At 36.4% G+C, this 12,544-nt stretch overlaps 1 protein-coding gene across 3 annotated transcripts in view; it reads left to right on the forward strand.

Moving 5' to 3' along the window:
- The window catches only part of LOC150080107 (protein capicua homolog), a 357,037-nt gene that overhangs the window by 309,508 nt on the left and 34,985 nt on the right, over positions 1-12,544 (forward strand). The gene's annotated exons all lie outside the window — the stretch shown is intronic.

A 12,544-nucleotide genomic window follows, 5' to 3' on the forward strand; every position in this document is an offset into this window, starting at 1 on the left:
CCCTCCGCAACCCATATGCTCATTCTTTTATGAGCATGATGGTATGTTCATCCTTCCTTTAGAACTGGAATAGGGATAGGATTAATGCACTTATTTCTATCCATTAGCAACTCTTTACAGCAAATTCATATTTTGACTTCTTGCAGTCTAAGAGATGGCTAAAAATTAGCCTCAAGAGTAACTGTAGTTTTTCCTGGCAGTTAACTAAACACAATCAGATCTCAACTTACAGCATGTACAGCAGAGGTTATATTAGCATTAGTAGAGGCATTTGATGCAAGAAAGCAAGCTTATGCAGCATCAGCCAAATAAATAAATAAATAAAAAATAACCACTTTCACTTCACCCCTCTGTTCGTTCGAAATACCTGTCCAGCTGAGCCTTAAACTTATTTAGGCTATCAACTTCCACGACAAGGGATGGAAGTCTGTTCCAACCAACCAACCACCCGCTGGCTAAAGGCAAATTTCCTCACGTCTATTCTACATCCGTCTTTCCTCAATTTGAATTTATGCCCTCTCAGATGATTATTCTCAGCAAGAGGAAGAATTCCATCAGCATTGAGCATGCTCAAACCATTCAAAACTTTATACACCTCTATCAGATCACCTCGCTGGTGCCTAGTCTCCAGACACTGTAATTTGCAAAACTTAAGCCTTTCTTCGTAAGAGCACCCCTTTGTTCCGTTCACTAATCTTGTTGCCCTTCTCTGTACTCATTCCAGCATCTCTACATCCTTCTTGAAATGAGGCCTCCAGACCTGTATACAGTACTCTAGGTGTGGCCTGACCATTGCCTTATACAAGGGAATAATCACCTCCTTATCCCTGCTAGAAAAATTGCTATATATCATCGACAATACACCATGAGCTATTCTTGCAGCCCGTCTGCACTGCTCAGAAAACTTCATATCTGCCTGCACAACCACCCCCAGGTCCCTTTCATTCTCTACCACTGTCAGCGTAGTACCACAGAGTTGATACGTTGCTCTTGGGTTGCTGTTTCCCATATGTAGTATTTTACATTTGTCAATGTTAAACTTCATTTGACACCTCTCAGCCCATCTGCTCAACCTTTCCAGATCCTGTTGCAATAGCATTGTGTCAGTAGTGTCCTTGACAACCCTGACAACCTTCGTATCGTCTGCAAACTTGGACATTAAGCTTGATATGCCATCATCAATATCATTTATAAATACCGAAAACAATAATGGACCCAATACTCAACCCTGAGGGACTCCACTAATAACATTAGTCCACGATGAGCAGTGTCCATCGATTACCACTCACTGTCTTCTCCTCCTCAACCACCCCTTTATCCATAGCAGCAATTTGCCTCCAATGCCACACTGCTCCAATTTGTGCAGCAGTCTTCCATGTGCAACAGTATCAAAAGCCTTTCTAAGATCGAAGTATATAATATCAAAGTTATTCCCTGCATCCAGTTCTTTTGTGACTGCATCATAGTATCCAATCAAATTGGTCAGGCAAGACTTCCCCTTAACAAAACCATGCTGTGTTCGAGCTATAACTGAAGTCTTGTCTAGATGATCCTGCAGTGCTTCTTTAACCAGTGCCTCCATTAATTTTCTGGGAACAGAAGTTAAACTAACAGATCTATAATTACTTGTGTCGCCCTTTGATCCTTCTTTGTGAATTGGGGTCACATTTGCAAATCTCCAGTCCATGGGTACTTCCCCTGAGTACAAGGAAGCTCTCATAATTATGGCTAAGGGTTTGCTTACTTCCTTTGCTGCCTCCTTTAATATAACTGGATAGATCCCATCCACCCCAGGTGCCTTTCTTGTATTTATCTTCAACAATTTCTCCTCCACTTTACTCTCAGTTATTACAAGATTCTCTAGCTTACTGCCAGAGTTGAATACACCTCTGGCATTCGCTTCGCTGAACAACTCCTCATGTGTGAATGTCGATGCAAAATATTCATTTAGTTTGTTAGCTACCCGAGCAGGATCATCAACAGTTGACCTATCGATACAAGTGGACCAATCTGATCATTCCCTTCCTTCTAGAGTTTACATAAGTAAATAACTCTTTGCTGTTTTTCTTTGCATCCCTTGCCAAAGATTTCTCGTAATCTGCCTTCGCCTGCCTAACCTCCTTTGTAACTTGGTTACAGATCAACTTGTATCTATCATAGGCTTCTGTGTCACGTGTTAATTTGTATGTATCCCATGCATTTTTCTTCTCTGCCATATGTCTCATTAGTTCATCTGACATCCACTTAGGCAAATATACCATGATGCAAATATACAAAATATACCATGTTGTATATTTTGCCTAGGTTCATTATGAACTTCTCTTTGGTGCAATTCTCACTGTCTGAAATACAGCAGATGCTTTATTTTTTATAACAAGTTATGATTTTTAGGTCAACTATTCTGCAGTCTATGAACCTGCTCCAAAGCTTACCACTTTGTGAGAGAGAGAGAGAGATAATCTTTAATTTTTATCAATAATCTTTTTATTATCTATAAAAAAATTATCTATAAAAAAATTTCTATATCTATAAAAAAAAAATCAATAATTTTTTTGTCTATTGTAAAACTAAATATATTGCTTAATTAAGTAGATAAAAGGTTCCTAGTGAGTTCCATGTGTAACCTATATCCTTAAGTGTTTGTATTGAGTCTGTAGAAGTGTGTTATGTTCATGGACTAAGTTGCATGTGGTGCAGGCTAAAAAACCAGAATAACGCATGGGGAAACCCTACCCCCAACTGCTGAGATCAGCAACTACAGCCTCGATTAAAGAGGGCTTTAGAAATTTTTCTGGTTGTCAATTGTACTCAAACCCAGACCTCTCCAAAAGAGAGAGGTGGTGGGACTGCTATACCTTTATGGAGAACAGTCAGCAACATTATATGGGAACAGTGTTAACTAATGACATTTTCTTTTAGTATTAGTATTGGCAAAATGATGCAAGGAAACAAAGCGAAAAAAAAATCCTTTATTTATCCATTCCTTTGTCTGTGTCAATAATTTGTCTGTGTCAGTGAATATCTGAGTTGTAACTCAGATATCACTCCCACAACGCTAGATGGAAATTTATTCCAAGAGTCAATATCTATTGCCAGTTATTCATTCCATTATTATTCAATCCATTTAAAGCCTTAATCACTTCAATTACATTTCCTCGCAGGTGCTTAGTTTCTAACAGATTTTATTAACAAAAGACTAACTAGGGCTTACAATACTGGGATCTTGAATACCGGGATACCAGTCATTTTTTTCCGGTATTGATAACAAAAAATACCGGGTTTTCAGTATTAATTTTTAAAAAATAATTGTTTATAATTTAATCACATAAAGGTTATAAAATCACCTTTATGTGATTATGACGTCACTATCTCTACTAGCAAATGTTCAATAAATCATCGATAGGACACCATGCAACATTGCAACCTGTCCACAATTCTCGGACAACTTCATGTCTGACCGTATCGTAACTCCCAAATCCTGTTTCTCCACTAATGACTTTAGTTCAACTCCACCAAGTGTATTTTGGTGTTGCTGTTCCCCAGGTGTAAGACTTTGCATTTTGCTGAATTAAAGCATAGCTGTCACTTTTCTGACCATCCTGGAAGTCTATCTAGCTCACTCTGAAGAAGCTTGCTTGGCGGCGATCATTAACTACTCTATTGATCTTTACATCATCTGCAAGTTTAGACCTCATGCCTTCCATTCCTTCATAGATGTCATTTAAGATAATCAAAAACAACAGTGGTCCCAATACTGATCCTTGGAGAACCCCACTACTTACATTAACCCAATCTGAGGAATAACCATTTATCGCAACCCTCTGCCTGGTGCCCTCAAGCCATTGTGCTATCCACTAAGGATTTTCCCTATGATTCCAGCCTCCAACTTATAAAGTAACCACTCATGTGGGACTGAGTCAAATGCTTTTCTGAAATCCAAATAAACAATGTCGAAATTATTCCATAAATCCAGCTCACAAGTGACCTGTCAAAATGGCTAACCAGATTTGTTAAAACATTATTTTCCCTTTACAAAACCATGCTGTGTATCCTACAGAATTCCATTTCCATCTAAGTGATCCTGAATTCCACCCGTGATCATTGCCTCCTTGATTTTCCCTACTACTGAAGTTTTAGACTGGCCGGTCGGTAATTTCCCGTTACACTCCTAGGACTGCCTTTATGTTCCAATTTACACCAATCCAACAGAATCTCTCCTGTCCAGTAATGCTCTCATAACTAGCCTTAATGGTTCGTGCACTCACTTTCCGCCTCCTTTAAGATTATAGGTTATATGCCATCAACCACAGGAGCCTTACTCGCCTGTAGGCGTGAAAGTTCTCATTAAATAATCATTTGAAATTTCAACATCATTAATTACATTTTTTTCAACTTCACTTCCATAATATCTCATTGACACAAAGGGGTTTTTTTATGTAAATATCGATGCAAAGTAACTGTTGAGTTCATCTGCAACTTCAACTACATCCCACGTCCATTATATAAGGGGTCAATAATAAATCTGATTTGTCCTTCTGTTCTTTGCATTTATATATGTGAAGAATTCCTTAACTGCACTCTTTGCTCTTTTCTTTATTCTTTATCCCCACTCTTTGCTCTCTTCCAGACTCAGTAAAGATACTATAGTGAAAATTATACTTCGCAGAATAAAACATATTTCTCCTTCAGAAAATGATGAACATAATTCAACCATGGAAGACCAACGGGGAACAGAACATCAGTGTTCCACAAATTGTTTCCAAAATAAGAAATTTCCCAACTCCGATGAGATTTTAAAAGATGAACTTGAGTCGGAAATTAATGAAATACTTTTAACTATTTTTGCAAAAAAAGTTCAAAGCCTAGAAAATATGGACTGAGATTGTCTACAATTATCTCAGTACCAGAATAGAATCCGAAAGGGCGTTTTCTGCTGCTAATCAAATACTGTATGTACCAAAATTAGATCCATTTTAAACGATTATACTATTGATTGCTTATGTTTCTTAAGAGCTCGCTTTATTCGGACAGGTAGTGTGGATGCTTAAACATAACTAAACTTTGCAGTAACAATATGTATTTTTTTGTTTTTAGAATAACTGTATTTTAAATTTTTTTGCAGAATATTTAATATTGCAATAAAAGTTTATTTAAAACATGAATAATTCAAGTAATTACAGTACTTTTTTTTTTTCCTTATTTTATTGCACCTAATTGTCATCAAAATTTATTGAGAAAAACGTTTGTTTTTGGAATACCGGTATCCCAGTTTCATAAATTAAAAATACCGAAACACCTGTATTAAGATTTTGATCAGTATTGTAAACTCTACTAACAACTAATCCCCTTTGCATCTGTGACTGATCTTGTTGCTCTTCTCTGTACCCATTCCAACAGATCTATATCTTTCCTAATATGAGGCTTTCAGATCTATATGCAGTACTCATGGTGTACCCTAACTATTGCCTTATATAGTAGGATAACCACCACCTCCTTGGTGATTATCTCCAACCTGCTGGCAAAATTCCTGTATATGTCACTCATAGATCCCCATGAACATCCTAGCAGCCTTTCTGCATTACTTAGAGAACTTCACCTGCTGTACAATTAACCTTGGTCGTTTTTCCTTGATTAATATCATTAACTGCACTGCCACCTTTGTGTCAGCTTAGGAATCACACTTGAAATACCTACATTAGTATCATTAATAAATATTAAAAACACTAAGGAACAACATACAAATGTCCACTGTAATACTGAACCCTGTTGGATTCCATTCATAACATTGGTCCATGAAGATTAGTGGCTATTTTTTATCTATGCTGTGTCTCCTTTTGTGCACCCTGTTAATACACCTATGACTTGATTATCCCTTTTCCATAGTAGTAAATATACACTGATTGATCACTGAATTATGACCACTTACCTAATACTTTGTAGGTCCTCCTTTTGCCCTCAGTACAGCAGCTATCCAATGTGGCATTGATTCAACAAGATGTAGTAGTAGTAGTAGTAGTAGTAGTGGCATGTGATGCAAGAAAGCAAGTGTATGAGCTTATGCAGCATCAGCCAAAAAAAAAAAAATCACACCATTCCCTCCAAATGCCTGTCCAGTTCCTCCTTAAATTTATTTAACCTGTCAACTTCCACAACAACAGATGGAAGTTTGTTCCAGCAATTAACCACCCGCTGGCTAAAGGCAAATTTCTGCACATCTATTCTACATCTGTCCTTTCTTAATTTGAATTTGTGCCCCCTTAGGTTCGTAATCTGAACAAGTGAAGGATCCCATCAGAATTCAGCGTGCTCAACCTATTCAAGGCCTGAATGTTGGAAGCATTCAGGAGGTATGGCCAGCCAAGCTGTGTGTAATGCGGTCAGCAATGCTGATATGGAGGTGATTGGTGTACCAAGACTCCTGATATGCCTTTCCTTAGTGTCCCACAAATGCTCTATGGGATTGATATCGGGGAGTTCACGGGCCAATCGATATGCTGGAAGTCAGAACTGTGTTCCTCAAACCATTTCTGCATAACAAGTGCCCAATGGTTCGGCACATTATCGTCTTGGAAGACACCATCGCTATTCAGGAAAAAGTGTAACATAGCGTGGTGTACACAGTCGGCAAGCAGTTGATGATAGCAGAGACCACTGATACATTGTTCCACATGCACCAGGGATCCAAGTTCCTTCCAGTGAAACATACCCCACACCCTACAACTGCCTCCACCAGCCTGCACTTTTGATACTATGCATGATGGATGAAGAGCCTCATGTTGTTGACACCAAATCTTTACACGACCATCCACGGTGTGGAGTAAATAACATGACTCATCCGACCAGCACACCTTCTTCCGGCACCTCTGTAGCCAGGTGGGCAGGAGCGGCAGTGCGTAGCACATGCTTCTTGATTAGACCGGGGTTCGAACCCGTGACCACCAAATGCGGAAAGGTCAGGGAATGCCACCGCATATCCCTGGAGCAATATGGCCTTAGTTGCTAATGCTCCTAAAAACCAAAATAACAACACCTTCTTCCAGTCTACTATCATCCAACTTGCATGCTCTTTGCACCAGGCGAGTCTTTTACGCCGATGAACCTTGGTTAGGAGAGAATGCTGTAGAGATCATCTGCTGGTATAGCCCATACGTGCAATGCATGGTGATGCCAGATATTGTTCCTGGTTGGCTCATGTTGTATTAGGTAGTCAAATCTCCAACAATGCTGCACTTGTTCACCTGTATGAGTCGTCGGACCCTGTGCTCACCTCTAAAATCAACCTTTTGCTGACCTTTGCAGTTTTGCCATTGGGTCGTTTGACCATTTTGATGCCAGTCCTGGTACACTTTAATTACTGCAGCTCTCGAGCACCCCACCAGTTCAGCCGTTTGGGAAATCGAGGCACCAGCTCGTCAAGCACCCACAATCTGTCCTTTATCAAAGTCTGATAAATCCTTCCTTTCACCCATCATGCTCGGAATTTTATTACCTACTGAACCACTGACAGCTTATCTATGCTACGTAGGTCGACTAACTGCACACTCTCGTATCTCACGTGGTCAACAGGTCACATTCAGTTTTAATGGGGAGGTCATAATTTAGTGATCACTCAGTGTATATAATATATATGCTGTTATATTATATATATTTGCAGTATATGTTATACTGTTCATATAGAATGATGTTATACTGTTCATATAGAATCCAAATAAATGATGTCAGAATTCTGTGCGACTAGTTCCTTTGTGACAATCTCATAACAGATAATCAGATTGATCAGACAAGGTCTTTCCTTTAACAAATACATGCCATGGCTGTCTTATAACTCTGTACCTATAAAGATGGTCCTGCATTACTTTAATTATTGTCTCCATTATTTTTCCTGGCACAAAACTCACATTTACAGGTCACATTTACATCAAAAAGGGAACCCTAAACTACATTATACATACAACAAATTCCTACTGTCTTTTTAAGGCTAAACTTGGTGAGGTGCAATTCTGCTCCTATGCACCAAGCTAACCTAAAAATAAAATGAAATAAACTTTGTGCTGCTGGAGGTAAGTGTTGTTTTGTTTTGTCTTCTTTATTTTGTGTCATTTTATTTTTAGGTTGGCTTGGTATATTAGGAACAAAATGTCACCTTATTAAGTTTAAAAGTTTAGCCTTAAAAAGATAGCAGGAATTTTCTGTATTATTTTAAAAGATTTATTGCCTGAGCAATTTTTATTTTTTCTAATGCTTCTACTGATGGTATAACTAATTTGTAACATGAATTCTCTTTTTTCGTAAGTTTTAGTAATATTACCATTAGATATTACTTATAGTAAAGTATAGTGAGGTCTGCAATTACCTATTTTACCATCTGAATCACCCTCCTGAATAGGTGGGGGGGGGGACATTTGCCCATATCCAAACAACATTTGATTACCTCTTTTTCTACTTTTCGTAATATAACTGATTGCATAGATTTCATCAGCCCTGGGTGCTTTGTTCACTTTTAGCTGCAGTAATTTCTCATTCAGCTTTTTTTCAATTATCATAAAATAATTAACTACCAATCAGTACTAGATAGGCATCTACTCTCTCTCTATATATATATCTAAAAACTGCTTTTTATGTGAATGTACAAGGGGTGATCATTTAATTTGCAAACTGGTTCAAGATCTTATCTTAATTGTCATCTGAATCTTCTGTGGATTTCTCTTTCTCGAAATACTGTCCCTTCAACTTTACACACTTTCACCACCATCGTACCCACCCATTAACTGCTTCTTGCAAGCCATTTTTCGAAAGCTGCAAAGTGCTTCCATTGTGGCTTTGTGAGCATCATTACTTCGGATGCAAAATGCTTGCCTTTCAAATCAGACATGAAAACAGAAAGAAATCACACGGGACTAAGTTCGGTAAATAAGGGGGATATGGCAGAACCTCAGCACCTATGGCAGTGATTACTGCCTGCACAATATTAGCCATATGGGGCCTGGCATTGTCTTGATGGAGAAACCACTTCACACCAGAAAGCTCAGTCATACTGGAATATGGCTGTCCTACCAAGACACTCATTACCATACACTTCATTCACCTCTTTAACTGTTTCTGATGCATTTAAGCCCCCACTGAGATAATAACGAATCACTGTCACTGTTCAGTTGGTATGTCCAATATGATACTTGCTTCAAAACGATCATCAATAACATGCAACTAAAAAAACTCTCTTCACACAACACTAGCTTTACAAATACTGGCATGCACACACAGAGTCCACTCAGTAGCAATCAAGGAGAGCACCTCTAGCGGAAGTTATGGAAAGTTTGCATGGTAAACATAAAATCTTGCACCAGTCAAAATATTTATTCACTTCATTTATTTATTTAGCAACCTGTGCAAGATCATCAATAGTTATGCCATTCATATCAGCTGGACCAATGTGATTCATCCATAAAATCCTTTTTTTCCTAATTGCATGGAATGCCAAGGCTGACCATACTATCTTTTTTGTTGTTACTGTTACTGCTGTTTTTGATTCTGCCTAGAATCAAAAACAGCTGTAACAACAAAAATTAAAATTTTAGAAGACTAAAAGTTTTGCATATCTGTTTCATTATTTTTATTGAGGTTTTAAAAATTTTATTGCCCAAGAAATTTCTATTTTTGTGTGAAAACATCTTTGGTGGCACCCGCTAAATTTTGGGCTGAAGTAAAACCAGTTTGTCACAGAAATGACAAAAATTATGCCACTTCCTAAATGACACTAATGCAGTCACTAACATCTATTTGGTAGAGTAAGTAGCGGGCATGAGCATAAAACGTTACATCATTCATAACTTCAGTTCTAGCTGTTTGATTTTAAAACAGCATTAAAAATGTTCTGATTTTCGTTAAAGATGTTTTCACACAAAACATCTTTCATGAGTACAGGGTACATACATACTTTTTTTCTAATGCTTCTACTCAGGGTCTATGTGTAACATCATTTCATCAGTTGGAATTCCACAAGATAGTATCCATGGAAATCCCACTTTTTTTTTCTTATGCAGACATCCTAGTTGTCACCTTACAGGTCCCTCATTAATGGTTTTTGTGCCATTAAACTCAAACCAACCTCATGAGTGGGCTGTCAGCTTGATTTATTCATTGCTTGGTTCAGGCTCAGAAAGATGTCTCTGTTTTGGTGTTTTCATTATTTCTATTAAATCAAATTATTTCATTTTTATTTGGCACTTACCCCACTCAGCCTGCATTACACATTTTTTGAGGAAGAAAAATTCAATTTTCCCCCTGTTTACAAATTTGCAGCTTTTTGAAAGCCTCCTGAAAAGCAGGAAGAGAACTTTTGAGCAGGAGAAATAAATTAGTGAAAAATTTTTCTTTGAATCCACCTTAAAAACTTCTAAAAATTTCAGATATGGAAATCAGTCAGTGCGGCCATATAGGTTACCAAGATTTAAAAAAAATTAATGAGAATTATTCATAAACATTGCACCAAAAGCATTTAGATTTTGGGCAGAAATTACACCGTCTGCCTACTTGCATTACAAAGAAAAAACAAAATGACGTTATTGTTAATCCTGAGCAGCAAGTGCTACTTGGTCATGAAGTAAAAATAAGCAAACTCTAATTTGTTCTCACTGTCATTTTGTACATAAGAGGTATGAAATAAATATGAGAAATTAAATATACTGAGCACAACAAACATTAACACAATACTGTTTAAAAGTGAGTAGCCTACTTTGTGCAGTGGTGACTGGTAACCTAAAGGTTCCCAAGGTAAAACACTGTTTAGAATAGTTGATGTACTCAAGTACAAGTTGAAGATGTATTTATTAATGGTAAGATTGGCAGCGGCAGTAATCCTTTTTTATCTGATTAATTACAGTATTCACAAATGTTTTTTGGAAAATAACTTGAGTTCCCCCTTCCCTCTACTCTCCAAGTATGTTGTGAGGACACCATTATGATCATAACTAAGAAAATATAATTTAAATTTGGTCTTCACACCACCTGGAACTGTACATGATATTACTGCCATGGAGAAGAATTTTCCATTGGCTTCATATAAAGATTTTAATTTACCCATCAATACCTATTAGCATAACAAGAGGATGCGATGTGCAGGTATGGCAGGCATCATGTAATATGAATGCCTGAGGATAATTCTTTCAAATTCAAAATAGGAATTAGGCATTACAATTTTTGCAGTAGTTCATTGAACTTTGAATATTTTTGAAGAGGAATGAATATTTTTGGGTAGCAGTAGGAATGAATTTTCTTCTTTCTAAATCACTTTGATTTCTGCATTTCTTGGTGTTCAGAACTGAACACCAAGAAATGCAGAAATAATTTAATTTTCAGTTACAGTTCTTAAAAAGTAATACTTCTGATTTGCTTAAGTTTGTTTAAATTTTCACTTTTGTTAAGGGTTCAATATTTGGGACACCCAGTATTTTGCTTATGTCAAATTTTTCATGCAAAATGATCAAGACAGTTAGGCTCAGAAATTGTACATTTTCTAACATGTGTCGATAGTATCATTCTTCTTTCATGATTTGATTTTCTTGATCAAATATCTTTCTGAATTGATTTTCTTTTTTGAATTAGCTGAAACTTTTACTTGAAAATATGACAGATCAATATTCTGATTTATAATTCATGATTAAAATTTTTTCTAATATGGGAGATGAAAAACATGATGCAGTAAAGCATGCCTTCATCTGCATTACTGCATACTAGTTTGCTACTTTGGATGAATTAATAAACTTATATATAAATTTAGTATATACGTCGATAACCTTGATATAACCTTACATATAAATTTAGTATACCTCGATAACCTTGATATAACCTTACATATAAATTTAGTATACCTTGATAGCCTTGCATAACAAATTCTGACTTGAAATCTCCATCAAAGGCTTAATAGAACTAAATAAATTTGCATGAAAGACTATAAGTATGTAAGTGCAGTCAATCAACTTAATTTATTTTGTTTTATTCAGCTGTTGACAAAGGTAGAAATCATAATGTAAGACTGTTCTCACTCTAAATTTTTGTATAAATTAGTTGTCCACATTAATAAATTCCTAATTTATATGCAGTAGTTTATCTGTAGTTTATCCTAATAGTTTATCCTAATAGTTTATCCATAGTTTTTTGTATCATCTTACAGTATTTTTTTTGATAAAAAAAATTTGATCAAAGTTTCAGTACCATTAAATCTTATATTTATAGTCTCATATACAACAATAACTATTTGCCGTAACAAGAGTTTGGAAGTATTATGCACTAGTCCTCCTCTCCAACTTATCATGTCCAGAAATACCTTAATAGTTTCTCTACACTGGTATGCTTTACTCCATATTAGGAGTAGAGCATAACAGTGTAGTACTTAGTGTCTTTATTATAATAAAACATATTTCAACTGGCTAATATTTAATTTAATGGTAAGAGATATTCTAACTTCATAGGTTTAATATTGGATTAATATCTGAATATTCTATTTTTTTTAATTGGAAAATTTCCAAATTTTTATTAAAGTAAATAA

Source organism: Mastigoproctus giganteus, chromosome 9 (genome assembly GCF_048544385.1).
Source record: "Mastigoproctus giganteus isolate SK-2022 chromosome 9, ASM4854438v1, whole genome shotgun sequence".
Classification (NCBI taxonomy): Eukaryota; Metazoa; Arthropoda; class Arachnida; order Uropygi; family Thelyphonidae; genus Mastigoproctus; species Mastigoproctus giganteus.